This window comes from Ctenocephalides felis, unplaced genomic scaffold, assembly GCF_003426905.1.
Source record: "Ctenocephalides felis isolate EL2017-DRISC unplaced genomic scaffold, ASM342690v1 CF-g0.4_SCAFFOLD_03359, whole genome shotgun sequence".
Taxonomy (NCBI): Eukaryota; Metazoa; Arthropoda; class Insecta; order Siphonaptera; family Pulicidae; genus Ctenocephalides; species Ctenocephalides felis.
In genome coordinates this window covers 4,800-20,000 of record NW_020539513.1, presented here as the reverse complement: position 1 = coordinate 20,000, position 15,201 = coordinate 4,800, and the positions used below count along the sequence as shown (strand labels likewise).

Below are 15,201 nucleotides of genomic sequence, written 5' to 3'. Positions count from 1 at the left end.
GCGGTTGTAAACTGCGTCACGCTGCTTTTGCACACTGCGCAATATTTTGCGACTAGCTCCGGTCAAACGTTAATGAACGAATGATCATTGCCAGAGGCTTTTGCCCACAGTATATATACTATAGGAGCGCACTTGATTACAGCAATAATTTGTCGAGTAATCACAAGATTTCATATTTGTGGTCCGCAGACCCAAATAATTTCAACTCGCTCCGATCAAACGTTCATAAAACGAAAGACCATCGCTGCGAGAAGCTTTGCTAGTTCTGCTATATTCACATATATTTGACCGTAGTCAATTTGTAAAATCCTATATTATTAAAATATATAGATTTTATATTTGCGGTCCGCAGACCCAAATAATTTCAACTCGCTCCGATCAAACGTTCATAAAACGAAAGACCATCGCTGCGAGAAGCTTTGCTAGTTCTGCTATATTCACATATATTTGACCGTAGTCAATTTGTAAAATTCTATATTATTAAAATATATAGATTTCATATTTGCGGTCCGCAGACCCAAATAATTTCAACTCTCTCTGATCGAACGTTTAAAAACGAATGATCCTACCACCAGTTATCTATAGCCGCAAACCAGCATCCGAATATATACGGGGTATATAATTCTAGATGTGGCTCACAACATTATTAAAAGTTACGCTAATATATCATTGACAGACTAAAAGTATCGAATATGATGTAAAAACTACACCGGGGAATGATATCCGTACCCGCCCGAACAACATAGCGTACTTTAGCCTGAGCTTGCTCGCATCGCACTCGACACGACCTATTCCCCTATATAAGGCGCGCGGCCACAGCGTAGGTATTTGACTGAGTCCCAAGCGATGTGCATTTGACCTGCGGCGGGCCTGCTCGCGCTTACGGTGTGAATCGTCAAGACAAAAGTCTGGGAAAATTTCGAACTGTGAACCCTTATGATAGAAAAATTTTTGTCGAAAATTTGTTAGATGTTCAAACAGTTTTATATATATGGACAATATGAATTATAGTTAATTATTGAGTTTTTAGGTGTTTTTTTGGGTTTTTTTAAACTTTTGTATAAAATTATGTATTTATTGATTTTTATAGATCTCAATGAATATAAAACGAATTTATATAGTTATATTATTTTTATAATTATTTGTTTAAATTTTCTAATTTTACAATAAATGTTCAAACCAGTTTTCCTCGATTTTCTCTTAAACCGTAAAAGATACAAAAAAACTTTGTTCGTACGAAAGATGCAGAATAAAATTATGAATAAAATGGTATATAAATGGTTAGGTGTGTTCATATAATTTTCTCTAGATTTTCCGATTTTTCCGAATTTTCACGACGGCAACTCGCCTGTAGGCTACACCGTGCAAAATTCGAAGTTGTGATGTATGGAAAAAGAACTAAGAATTTTGAGACCTTTCTAATGATGTATAATAGTTTATATGTTTTCTTTAGAGAAATATCGAATCGTGAAGAGTATTGCTCCAACCTAGCCGCACTTTGCATTTTGACATGTTAACATCTACACATATTGCTCTATAACATAAAAACCGTAAAAGATACGAAAAAACTTTGTTCGTACGAAAGATGCAGAATAAAATTACGAATAAAATGGTATATAAATGGTTAGGTGTGTTCATATAATTTTCTCTAGATTTTCCGATTTTCATAACGGCAACTCGCCTGTAGGCCACACCGTGCAAAATTCGAAGTTGTGATGTATGGAAAAAGAACTAAGAATTTTGAGACCTTTCTAATGATGTATAATAGTTTATATGTTTTCTTTAGAGAAATATCGAATCGTGAGGAATGTTGCTCTAACCTATCCGCACTTTGCATTTTGACAAGTTAACAACTACACAGATTGCCTTATACTGTCTAAACCGTAAAAGATACAAAAAAACTTTGTTCGTACGAAAGATGCAGAATAAAATTACGAATAAAATGATGTATAACTCGATATATGTCATAATATATTTTTCATGAGATTTTTCAATTTTTACTTTAAATTAAAAAATGTTTGAAATTTTTCGCTGACTTTAAATTCATTTGCGGGTTATGCTTTTTTTTACAATATTGTTTCAAATGATGTAAAAAGTTAAATTAGCGAGGTGCCTCAATATGCAAAAAATTGGCCCACTCTAATATATATATATTGAAATGAGATAATGTGTTGGTAGTATGGTTCGGGTATGGGTTGGACGTCCTTTTGTTGTAAGATCCACAGTCCGGGATATTGGTTACTGTAGTAGCTTCTTTATGCGATATGGTAATAATGTTCGTCCAGCCTTTCCTGATGCCTTGGGTCGAGCAGTAGGAATAGTATTGGATCGACTGGTTTGATGAGAGTTCTCTTCAGATTAATGGGTCCTTTCAATAAGGTATTCGCTGGAAGAGACAAACTTCGGGTTCCAATAAAAATCCACTTGTAATGTTTTACACTGTATTTATTTCTTTACTTCACAGACATATTCTCCACTTAGATTATTTAAGACTACTCTACTCTAGACATTAAGACTCACTGGTCTAGATTCTTGACTAAGTCATCACTGCCTAGACTTCTGCCTAAGGCATCACTGCTAAACTCTTGACTAAGACATCACTAGTTTATACAAATAATTTTGACTCTATATATAATGCATTGTACGTGAGAATTCTAGGAATGGCGTCTTCCGCGTTCATGTAATGATCTTGGACTTTGATCAACATTGAACAATGAATTCATATTTTGATCAAAAGCACGTATGATCGTGTTATTACAGAACACGCCACCCCTAAAGAATATTGTTAGTCCTCTAACAATTGAAAAGAAAAAAAAACAAAGAAATTACAATTTATTTGGGATTCCTCCCCTCTAAAACAATTTATCGTCCTCGATAAATGAAAAATAGTAATCTATGGTACAATTGATTATAGCAAGAGAGAGAAAAATTTGAAAATTTGCAAAATATGAAAAAGTAAAAGTATAAAATTTTGTAATATGTCTGCAATATAGTAATTAGATAACAATTCTGATGATAATATGAATAAAAAAAATTAACATCAACCCTTTTTTTTTAAAAAAAAAAAAATCTAATATTGTTGTAACATTTTGCTGCATATTGTGATTTTTAATAATTCATTAAAATTATTTTGATTTAGCTTCAGCAGTTTGTTTAATTTCAAAAGTAGGATTTTGATAATACAGCAAAATATTACAAACAATAATCAGTTACATTATTCTTATTGGATATAGTATGCAATCTAATTCGCATAGTTGCATAACTTGTGTGACTGCTTTAAAATGATTAGTAGACAAAAGCGAAGTTGTGACCTATTTGATTTATATACATCAATAAAATTTCTAAAAATTTCTGTGATAAAATTAATTATTTGATCCATTATCACTATCATTAATTGGTCTATTTGCATAAGAATATTAACAAGGTGCAAGATCTCTCTTTCTTTTCACAAATTTAATATTATAATAAATTGTTTAATTTTGTATGATAATTTATTTATTTGATTCGAATTTAAAATATGATCAAAATACTCTGTCAGATTCAGTTCAATATTTTTAATAGGATGTTTAAAAATGCGCGCGCGATTATTTCTAACTGAAGCTATATGAGAATCTTGTATCAATCTTCGAAGATTTTAAAAAAAAATAGATTGCACACTTGTTGCCATTCTTATGCATTACATCTAGATAGAAATGGAAGATAGTGATAATTCGTCTTGTAATCTAATAATTGTGTTTCACATATTTTTACATTAATACCTTTCTGTAGGCCCTCTTGATTTTAACTTTTATTTTCAAATTTTTATTTTGAACATTCTAAATATACAATATAAAAATATTAAATTGAAATTATCATGTTTAGAATGTCAATATTAATAAAAAATGAGTGGCCATTCAATTTCAGAATAATTGATACAAATATATTATTATATATATATTTTCTATATTTTGTTTCCATGTGAATTATTGATACTACTCATCAAATTACTTTTGTTATAAGTGAATAAATAATTAAAGGTGATAAAAATTCTATTTTTGTTACAGGTCTTAATAAATCAGCTTTGAACGCTCGAAATTCATAGTTATTCATAATTATTATCAATAAAAATAAAAACACAAATATGAAAATATTAATATGCCAAATGAAATAAATAGATTACGATAAAATTATTCAAAAATCAAAATTAAAATATTAAATTAATGAAATTTCAATAGAATAAAAATATGACACCAATTAATACTTCACAAAATTTTTAAATAATAATAAAATAAAGTTTTGTAAAATACATCAAGATTCATAACATTAACGAAGTTAATACATCATAAGCAAATTTGTATTGCGTGCCTTGTTAAAATTTGAAACCGAATGTTATGTGATATTTCTTTACTCAAATTTCAAAATAGAAATATGATAAAGCTTTTTATACTATTAACGCAAATAATCGAAATTACTTTTGGTACGAACAATTATAAAAAATAATTAGAAAAAATATTATTATTGTTAATTTACGCAATTAATAGAAAATAAATTTACTCAATCGCTTACTAATTTTCAAAATAAAATTTATTATATTTGTAGAGGAAATTTAGGAAATATTTTTCGTTCAATATAGCACCAACAAATTGAATTGAATTTAAAATGAAATCATTTAGTATCAATAATTCAAACATGGACTTTTTCTATTTTCCTATTTTTTTTTCAGTTTATAATTCTGTTCTATGGGGATAGTTACATTGCTATTATTGAAATTAATTTAAATTTATCCCCTTCATTTCTGTAACATTTTGTGGTATGGGCAGTTGATTAAATTTAATTATTATTGAAATTTGCATATTCAAGTTCAATTATTTTCACACAAAACTTCAAAGTTCATTTTATATTATATTCAAGATTAAAATTTTATTCTTATGTAATATTTTAAAATTATTTATATACTCAACATTAATAGTTGGAATTTATTCTCATTTAATATTTAATAAAATCGATAAAATCAACGAGCGTGTTTTAGTCCTAAAATGAAAATAACGAAATAAATTTATTTGAAAGATTTTATTGACTCGTTCCCGCGGATTCATGAGTCTCTTATAAGTCATCAAAATTACGTCAAATATATTTAAGATCTCGCGGTTTTCACTAACCTTACGAGTCTCCATTCGGGTTTTCCCTACCCTGATTAATTATTTATTTGTCAGATACCTATTGTTTCTTTTGAACAATTTAATATTAGGCTATCTGATATGAAGGATTGGCACTATCGCCTGAAAAGTGGCACAATGGCTACACTAAATCCTTTAGGCATTTCGCCTTTATACTGGCATTTAAAGCCACATTAAAAATCATGACGTTATAAAAAGATTTACAGAAGTAAATTGGAAACTCAAAGTCATTAACTAGAGTCACTTACTTTTCAATATTACTTTCTGAGTCTTTTATATTATTACTTGATGACTTTGTTACTAATCTTTACAATTATTTTACTTTGAAATATTTTTGTTATGAAATTCGGACCTGGCAATGCTCGTAATTGTTTTTGTTAAAAATTGCTTAGTTAACAATATTTACTTGAACTTAACCTTGATGGTTACGTGAAGTCAACAACATAATAGTGGTGTGAACAATAATCGAACTGCCCGTTGTTACGGAAATGTTACCCAAGTACAACCAAAATCCTAATACTTAAAAAAAATTCAAATTAACAAAATATTATTATTTATATTATAATTGACAAATAAAATTTAAAAAAAAATTGACGACTATGATGTTCTGGTCTGGATATGTTGAAGGATTGGTTTTTCTTACTTGGGGAGTGAGCCTTAGTCAAGAAGTCTGCATCGATCTGCCTGCGTAGTTCTGTCTACGTAGTTTATCTCGGTAATGCTGCCACCTTTGGTGCCTTTAGTTCCTCGTGTTAGTCCTGGTCTTGCTGCTTGCTGGATACTCTGCTTACTTTAATGACCCTGCCGCCTCTGGGTGCGAAGAAAACTTGATCCAGACTTCACGAAGCACAATTCACAAAACTAACACTTCACTACAAGGAAATCCACCGCTTGACACCATGAAATGATATAATGTGTTGGTAGTATGGTTCGGGTATGGGTTGGAGGTCCTTTTGTTGTAAGATCCACAGTCCGGGATATTGGTTACTGTAGTAGCTTCTTTATGCGATATGGTAATAATGTCCGTCCAACCTTTCCTGATGCCTTGGGTCGAGCAGTAGGAATAGTATTTGATCGACTGGTTTGATGAGAGTTCTCTTCAGATTAATGGGTCCTTTCAATAAGGTATTCGCTGGAAAAGACAAACTTCTGGTTCCAATAAAAATCCACTTGTAATGTTTTACACTGTATTTATTTCTTTACTTCACAGACATAATCTCCACTTAGATTATTTAAGACTACTCTACTCTAGACATTAAGACTCACTGGTCTAGATTCTTGACTAAGTCATCACTGCCTAGACTTCTGCCTAAGGCATCACTGCTAAACTCTTGACTAAGACATCACTAGTTTATACAAATAATTTTGACTCTATATATAATGCATTGTACGTGACAATTCTAGGAATGGCGTCTTCCGCGTTCATGTAAAGATCTTGGACTTTGATCAACATTGAACAATGAATTCATATTTTGATCAAAAGCACGTATAATCGTGTTATTACAGAACAATATATATATATATATATATATATATATATATATATGTGAAAAAATTCGTTGTTTAGAAATATTCATCGAACTTTTCTATACAAAGTGTGGTCTCTCGGGTGACGCCGAGGGACATTTACGCACTATGCTATATATATATATATATATATATATATATATATATATATATATATATATATTGTTCTGTAATAGCATGATCATACGTGCTTTTAATAAAAATATGAATTATTGTTCAATGTTGTTCAAAGTCCAAGATCTTTACATGAACACGGAAGACGCCATTCCTAGAATTGACACGTACAATGCATAATATATAGAGTCAGAATAATTTGTATTAACTAGTGATGTCTTAGTCAAAAGTCTAGCCAAGCCATAATGTCTTAGAGTATGTCTTAGCACGAATCTATGCTAGTTTGTGATGTGAAGTTATTAAAGATTAAATAAAGTTATAGTCGAAATTAGATTCAGTGTTTGTATTCTACTTTGCGTAAAGACATCTTTCAGCCTATACCAATATAAAGTGCTCACGGTTCTGAGGAGACTCATACCAGTGTTGTTATTTTCTATTATAAACTCTAAGCTCTGCCCACGACACCAGAACAAGGTTGGACTGATCTAGCACCCCTTGGAGAGTGGATCAATCTACATTTGGAACCCAACCCAATCTAATCAACCCTACAACAACAACTCATATCATTTCATGGTGTCAAGCGGTGGTTTTACCTCGTGGTGAAGTGCAGTGTTGAATGTGCCGTGAGTGTCGAGCAAGAAGCTGAGTAACAGAAATTTTGCATCCGGCGCTACAGCAACAGCTGAAAACCAGCAGGATCAGGACTGGCACGAAGTACCAGAGGCATCAAAGGTGGCGGCATACCAAATAACCCGTGAGAAGGGCGACTTTACGCAGAGGGACAAGGACATACTCTACCCAAATCGACGCAGACTTCTCGATTAAGGCTCACTCCCCAAGTAAGAAAAACCAATCCTTCAACATATCCAGACCAGAACATCATAGTCGTCAATTTTTTTTTAAAAAATTTTATTTGTCAATTAGAATATAAATAATAATATTTTGTCAATTTGAATTTTTTTTTTAAGTATTAGGATTTGGGTTGTACTTGGGTAACATTTTTGTAACAATGGGTAGTTCGATTATTGTTCACACCACTATTATTTTGTTGACTTCACGTAACCATCAAGGTTAAGTTCAAGTAAATATTGTTAACTAAGCATTTTTAACAAAAACAATTACGAGCATTGCCAGGTCCGAATTTCATAACAGAAATATTTCAAAGTAAAATAATTGTAAAGATTTGTAACAAAGTCATCAAGTAATAATATAAAAGACTCAGAAAGTAATATTGAAAAGTAAGTGACTCTAGTTAATGACTTTGAGTTTCCAATTTACTCCTGTAAATCTTTTTATAACGTCGCGATTTTTAATGTGGCTTTAAATGCCAGTATAAAGGCGAAATGCCTAAAGGATTTAGTGTAGCCATTGTGCCACTTTTCAGGCGATAGTGCCAATCCTTCATTTCAGATAGCCTAATATTAAATTGTTCAAAAGAAACAATAGGTATCTGACAAATAAATAATTAATCAGGGTAGGAAAAACCCGAATGGAGACTCGTAAGGTTAGTGAAAACCGCGAGATCTTAAATATATTTGACGTAATTTTGATGACTTATAAAAGACTCGTGAATCCGTGGGAACGAGTCAATAAAATCTTTCAAATAAATTTATTTCGTTATTTTCATTTTAGGACCAAAACACGCTCGTTGATTTTATCGATTTTATTAAATCTTGCATGAGAATAAATTCCAACTATTATTGTTGAGTATAGAAATAATTTTAAAATATTACATAAGAATAAAATTTTAATCTTGAATATAATATAAAATGAACTTTGAAGTTTTGTGTGAAAATAATTGAACTTGAAAATGCAAATTTCAATAATAATTAAATTTAATCAACTGCCCATACCACAAAATGTTACAGAAATGAAGGGGACAAATTTAAATTAATGTCAATAATAGCAATGTAACTATCCTCATAGAACAGAATTATAAATTGAAAAAAAATAGAAAAATAGAAAAAGTCCATGTTTGAATTATTGATACTAAATGATTTCATTTTAAATTCAATTCAATTTATTGGTGCTATATTGAACGAAAAATATTTCCTAAATTTTCTCTACAAATATAATAAATTTTATTTTGAAAATTAGTAAGCGATTGTTAAATTTGTTTTCTATTATTTGCGTAAATTGAAAATAATAATATTTTTTCTAATTGAATTTTTTATAATTGTTCATACTAAATGTAATTTCGATTATTTGCGTTAATAGCATAACGAGCTTTATCATATTTCTATTTTGAAATTTGAGTAAAGAAATATCACGTAACATTCGGATTCAAACCTTAACAAAGCACGCAATACAAATTTGCTTATGCTGTATTAACTTCGTTAATGTTATGAATCTTGATGTATTTTACAAAACTTTATTTTATTATTATTTAAAAAATTTGTGAAGTATTAATTGGCGTCATATTTTTATTCTATTGAAATTTCATTAATTTAATATTTTTATTTTGATTTTTGAATAATTTTATCGTAATCTATTTATTTCATTTGACATATTAATACTTTCGTAGTTGTATTTTTATTTTTATAAATAACTATGAATTTCGAGCGTTCAAAGTAGATAAAATAAAACCAATAAATTTCTTTGAAATTAATTTCTATCCACTATTTATTCACTTAAAACAAAAGTAATTTTGATGAGTAGTATCAATAATTCACATGGAAACAAAATATAGAAAAAAATATATATAATAATATATTTGTATCAAATATTCAGAAATTGAAAGGCCACTCATTTTTTTTATTAATACTGACATTCTAAATTTAATAATTTCCAATTAATATTTTTATATTGTATATTTTTATAGTAAAAATAGAATGTTCAGAATAGAATTTGAAAATAAATGTTATAAAATTAAGAGGGCCCAGAAATGTATTAATATAAAAGTATGTGAAACAATTATTAGATTACAAGACGAATTATCACTATCTTCCATTTCTATCTAGATGTAATGCATAAGAATGGCAACAAGTGTGCAATCTATTTTTTTTTAAAAAATCTTCGAAGATTGATACAAGATTCTCATACAGCTTCAGTTAGAAATAATCGCGCGCGCATTTTTAAACATCCTATTCAAAACCGAACTGAATCTGACACAGAGTATTTTGATCATATTTTAAATTCGAATCAAATAAATAAAAAAATTAAACAATTTATTATAATATTAAATTTGTGAAAAGAAAGAGAGATCTTGCACCTTGTTAATATTCTTATGCAAATAGAAAAATTGTTTTTATTATTTTATTGAAACTAATTAATGATAGTGATAATGGATCAAATAATTAATTAGCAAATTTTTGGAAGTTTTATTGATGTATATAAATCAATTAGGTCACAACTTCGTTTGTCTACTAATCATTTTAAAGCAGTCACACAAGTTATGCAACTATGCGAATTCATATGGCATTAGGTTGCATACTGTATCCAATAAGAATATCCGAACAATGTAACTAATTATTGTTTGTAATATTTTGCTGTATTATCAAAATCCTACTTTTGAAACTAAACAACCTGCTGAAACTAAATCAAAATAATTTTAATGAACTATTAAAAATCACAATATGCAGCAAAGTATTACAACAATATTAGATTTTTTTTATGTTAATTTTTTTATCAGAATTGTTATCTAATTACTATATTGCAGACATGCTACAAAATTTTATACTTTTACTTTTTCATATTTTGCAAATTTTCAAATTTTTCTCTCTTTTGCTATAATCGATTGTACCATAGATTACTATTTTTCATTTATCGAGGACGATAAATTGTTTTAGAGGGGAGGAATCCCAAATAAATTGTAATTTCTTTGTTTTTTTTTCTTTTCAATTGTTAGAGGACTAACAATATTCTTTAGGGGTGGCGTGTTCTGTAATAGCATGATCATACGTGCTTTTAATAAAAATATGAATTATTGTTCAATGTTGTTCAAAGTCCAAGATCTTTACATGAACACGGAAGACGCCATTCCTAGAATTGACACGTACAATGCATAATATATAGAGTCAGAATTATTTGTATCAACCAGTGATGACTTAGTCAAGAATCTAGACCAGTGAGTCTTAATGTCTAGTCTAGAGTAGTCTTAAATAATCTAAGTGGAGATTATGTCTGTGAAGTAAAGAAATAAATACAGTGTAAAACATTACAAGTGGATTTTTATTGGAACCAGAAGTTTGTCTCTTCCAGCGAATACCTTATTTAAAGTACCCATTACTCTGAAGAGAACTCTCATCAAACCAGTCGATCAAACATTATTCCTACTGCTCGACCCAAGGCATCAAGAAAGGTTGGACGGACATTATTACCATATCGTATAGAAAAGCTACTACAGTAACCAATATCCAGAACTGTGGATCTTTCAACAAACGGACCTCCAACCCATACCCGAACCATACTACCAACCCCATCATATCATTTCAATATATATAGCACCCTGGTTGATCCTGCCAGTAGTATATGCTTGTCTCAAAGATTAAGCCATGCATGTCTCAGTGCAAGCCACATTAAAGTGAAACCGCGAATGGCTCATTACATCAGTTATGGTTCCTTAGATCGTACCCACATTACTTGGATAACTGTGGTAATTCTAGAGCTAATACATGCAAATAGAGTTCCAACCTGAGATGGAAGGAATGCTTTTATTAGATCAAAACCAATCGGTGGCGGGCTTGCCTTGCTCACCGTTTGACATGGTGACTCTGAATAACTTTGTGCTGATCGCACGGTCTAGTACCGGCGACGCATCTTTCAAATGTCTGCCTTATCAACTGTCGATGGTAGTTTCTGCGACTACCATGGTTGTTACGGGTAACGGAGAATCAGGGTTCGATTCCGGAGAGGGAGCCTGAGAAACGGCTACCACATCCAAGGAAGGCAGCACGCGCGCAAATTACTCACTCCCGGCACGGGGAGGTAGTGACGAAAAATAACGATACGGGACTCATCCGAGGCCCCGTAATCGGAATGAGTACACTTTATATCCTTTAACGAGGGTCTATTAGAAGGCCAGTCTGGTGCCAGCAGCCGCGATAATTCCAGCTCTAATAGCGTATATTAAAGTTGTTGCGGTTAAAAAGCTCGTAGTTGAATCTGTGTCCCACACTGTCGGTTCACCGCTCGCGGTGTTCAACTGGCATGTTTGTGGGACGTTCTACCAGTGGGCTTAGCCCGTCTAATTGCGGCCCAACTCAAAATCCTACCACGGTGCTCTTCACCGAGTGTCGAGGTGGGCCGGTACGTTTACTTTGAACAAATTAGAGTGCTTAAAGCAGGCTCATTCGCCTGAATATTGTGTGCATGGAATAATGGAATAGGACCTCGATTCTATTTTGTTGGTTTTCGAAATTCCGAGGTAATGATTAATAGGGACAACTGGGAACATTCGTATTGCGACGTTAGAGGTGAAATTCTTGGATCGTCGCAAGACGGACAGAAGCGAGAGCATTTGCCAAATGTGTTTTCATCAATCAAGAACGAAAGTTAGAGGTTCGAAGGCGATCAGATACCGCCCTTGTTCTAACCATAAACAATGCCAGCTAGCAATCCGCCGAAGTTCCTCCGGTGACTCGGCGGTCAACTTCCGGGAAACCAAAGCTTTTGGGTTCCGGGGGAAGTATGGTTGCAAAGCTGAAACTTAAAGGAATTGACGGAAGGGCACTACAAGGAGTGGAGCCTGCGGCTTAATTTGAATCAACACGGGAAACCTCACCAGGTCCGGACACCGGGAGGATTGACAGATTGAGAGCTCTTTCTTGATTCGATGGGTGGTGATGCATGGCCATTCTTAGTTGGTGGAGCGATTTGTCTGGTTAATTCTGATAACGAACGAGACTCTAGCCTGCTAAATAGGCGTACCTTCCGGTATCGCAAAGACCCTCCGCTTAGGCTTCGGTCGTTCTTGGTTGTGGTTCTTACTACCGGCGTCGCACGAAATTGAGCAAAAACAGGTCTGTGATGCCCTTAGATGTTCTGGGCCGCACGCGCGCTACACTGAAGAGATCAGCAGGTTTTCCTTGGCCGAAAGGTCCGAGTAATCCGTTGAAACCTCTTCGTGCTAGGGATTGGGGCTTGCAATTCTTCCCCATGAACGAGGAATCCCTAGTAAGCGCGAGTCATAAGCTTGCGTTGATTACGTCCCTGCCCTTCGTACACACCGCCCGTCGCTACTACCGATTGAATTATTTAGTGAGGTCTTCGGACCGGTGCGCGGCAGCGTTTCGACATTGCCGATGTTGCTGGAAAGATGACCAAACTTGATTATTTAGAGGAAGTAAAAGTCTTAACAAGGTTTCCGTAGGTGAACCTGCGGAAGGATCATTAACGTACATTTACTATTTAGTAAATGAAACGTGTGCGATATGTCGTATAACCTGCGACGTATAAAATCTTAAAGCGTCTCGCAACGATGGATCATTCGTTTCATTAACGTTTGACCGGAGCTAGTCGCAAAATATTGCGCAGTGTGCAAAAGCAGCGTGACGCGGTTTACAACCGCTTAGCGCTCTTATGCATTGTGTGAGAGCAATGTATATCTGCTCGTTATCGCCAGATGCCTGAGCGAATGACGAAGTTCGTTGTGAAAACGGCGTTCTTTTTGAATAATATACTTTAAACGCATAGCTCAATCAATTCTTTGGGCGCTAGATGGAAGTTTAGTGTTTCAAAGTCGATTGTAGTAAACGCTTGCGTTAGTATTCTATACACTCTGCACATTTTATTCAAATTGTGCGAATTTGAACATTCGCTTCATTGCGTTGTTTTAAGAAAATGAAAGATCAGCGAAAGCAGATTTTTCAATCTCACACACAATGAAATATTTATATTTCAATTCTGAAACGAGATCTCGTATCTCGGACCGAAAAGCGAAAGCTTTACGGTGTACTAATTGTACCCATAATAAACTTACTAGTTTCAGAATCGCTCGAGTTATCCTAAACGATTTCGAGGGAATCACGATTGAAACATGTATAAATATATAAAAAATCACCCTGAACGGTGGATCACTTGGCTCGCGGGTCGATGAAGAACGCAGCTAATTGCGCGTCGACATGTGAACTGCAGGATACATGAACATTGACATTTCGAACGCACATTGCGGTCCTCGGATAGTGTTCCTGGACCACCTCTGGCTGAGGGTCGTATAACATTACCAGACTGCCGCTTGCTTTAAACGGCTTGCCGGCGAATGATGGAGTTTCGCGTAAATGCGTGCTCTTAAATAATTCACTCAACGTGTGAGCCAGTCCACTTTGCAACATCGGGCATTACCGTTCGTTGACGTTCTGTGGGATTACGGCGGGTTGTGTGTACTAGAGATTTTATATTCTTGCGACCCTCCCGATAACCGGAAACCCGAACTCTTCGAAATGCGGTTTCGTTCCGGCAAATTTGGATGATTCAAAGGTTCCTCGTCGATTTTGTGTGCGCTTGCTTACTAACGTTTGCGAGCACATCATAATCATAATACGACCTCAGAGCAGATGAGATCACCCGCTGAATTTAAGCCTATTACTAATCGGTGGAAAAGAAACTAACTAGGATTCCCTAATAGCGGCGAGCGAACAGGGAAGAGCCCAGCACTAAATCCCGCGGTCGGAGACGGACGCTGGGAAATGTAGTGTTAGGGAGGATCCGATTATCTCGGTGCGTTGCGGCGAGTTCAAGTCCATCTTAAATGGGGCCATTTACACATAGAGGGTGCCAGGCCCGTAGCGACCGTTGCGCGTATCGAGAGGATCTCTCCTCAGAGTCGAGTTACTTGAGAGTGCAACTCTAAGTGGGTGGTAAACTCCATCTAAGGCTAAATATGACCACAAAACCGATAGCGAACAAGTACCGTAAGGGAAAGTTGAAAAGAACTTTGAAGAGAGAGTTCAAGAGTACGTGAAATCGTTCAGGGATAAACCTGAGAAACCCGAAAGATCGAAAGAAAAGATTCAATGTTATCGTTGTCTTCCATTTATTGGCGTGCGATTGACCGGGATTCGTCCTGCGATACGCCGTCGGTTTATGCGTTAGGCGGCGATGGCATGCACTTCTTCCTCAGTAGGACGTCGCGACCCGTTTGGTGTCGATCTACGACCGAGGCGGTAGCCTGTTACGAATTTATTCGCGTCAGACCCCGCGTGCTCCGGTCGACTGCCAGACGGTATAAACGATATGGTATAGGGTCGCTTTTAGGCGTTCGGCCGGTTGCAAGCACGGACGGTTATTGGCCGTCGGACCTGCTCCGTCATCGATGCCGCCTCGAGCTGTTAGCTGCCGTGTTCTCGGACGGACTCTATTACCGGTCAGCGATGCTATTGCTTTGGGTACTCTCAGGACCCGTCTTGAAACACGGACTAAGGAGTCTAGCATGTGCGCGAGTCATGGGGAAATACAAAACCTAAAG

The 15,201-nt window shown here is 34.2% G+C and overlaps 1 non-coding gene and 1 pseudogene across 1 annotated transcript; both read left to right on the top strand.

The window, feature by feature from the left end:
* The first annotated feature begins 11,241 nt into the window (after positions 1–11,241).
* Positions 11,242–13,130, top strand: LOC113382217 (annotated as a pseudogene).
* A 664-nt stretch (positions 13,131–13,794) lies between these two features.
* LOC113382216 lies at positions 13,795–13,949 on the top strand. The gene has a single exon (XR_003367644.1). It is a non-coding gene; the product is annotated as a 5.8S ribosomal RNA (ribosomal RNA).
* The last annotated feature ends 1,252 nt before the right edge of the window (positions 13,950–15,201 follow it).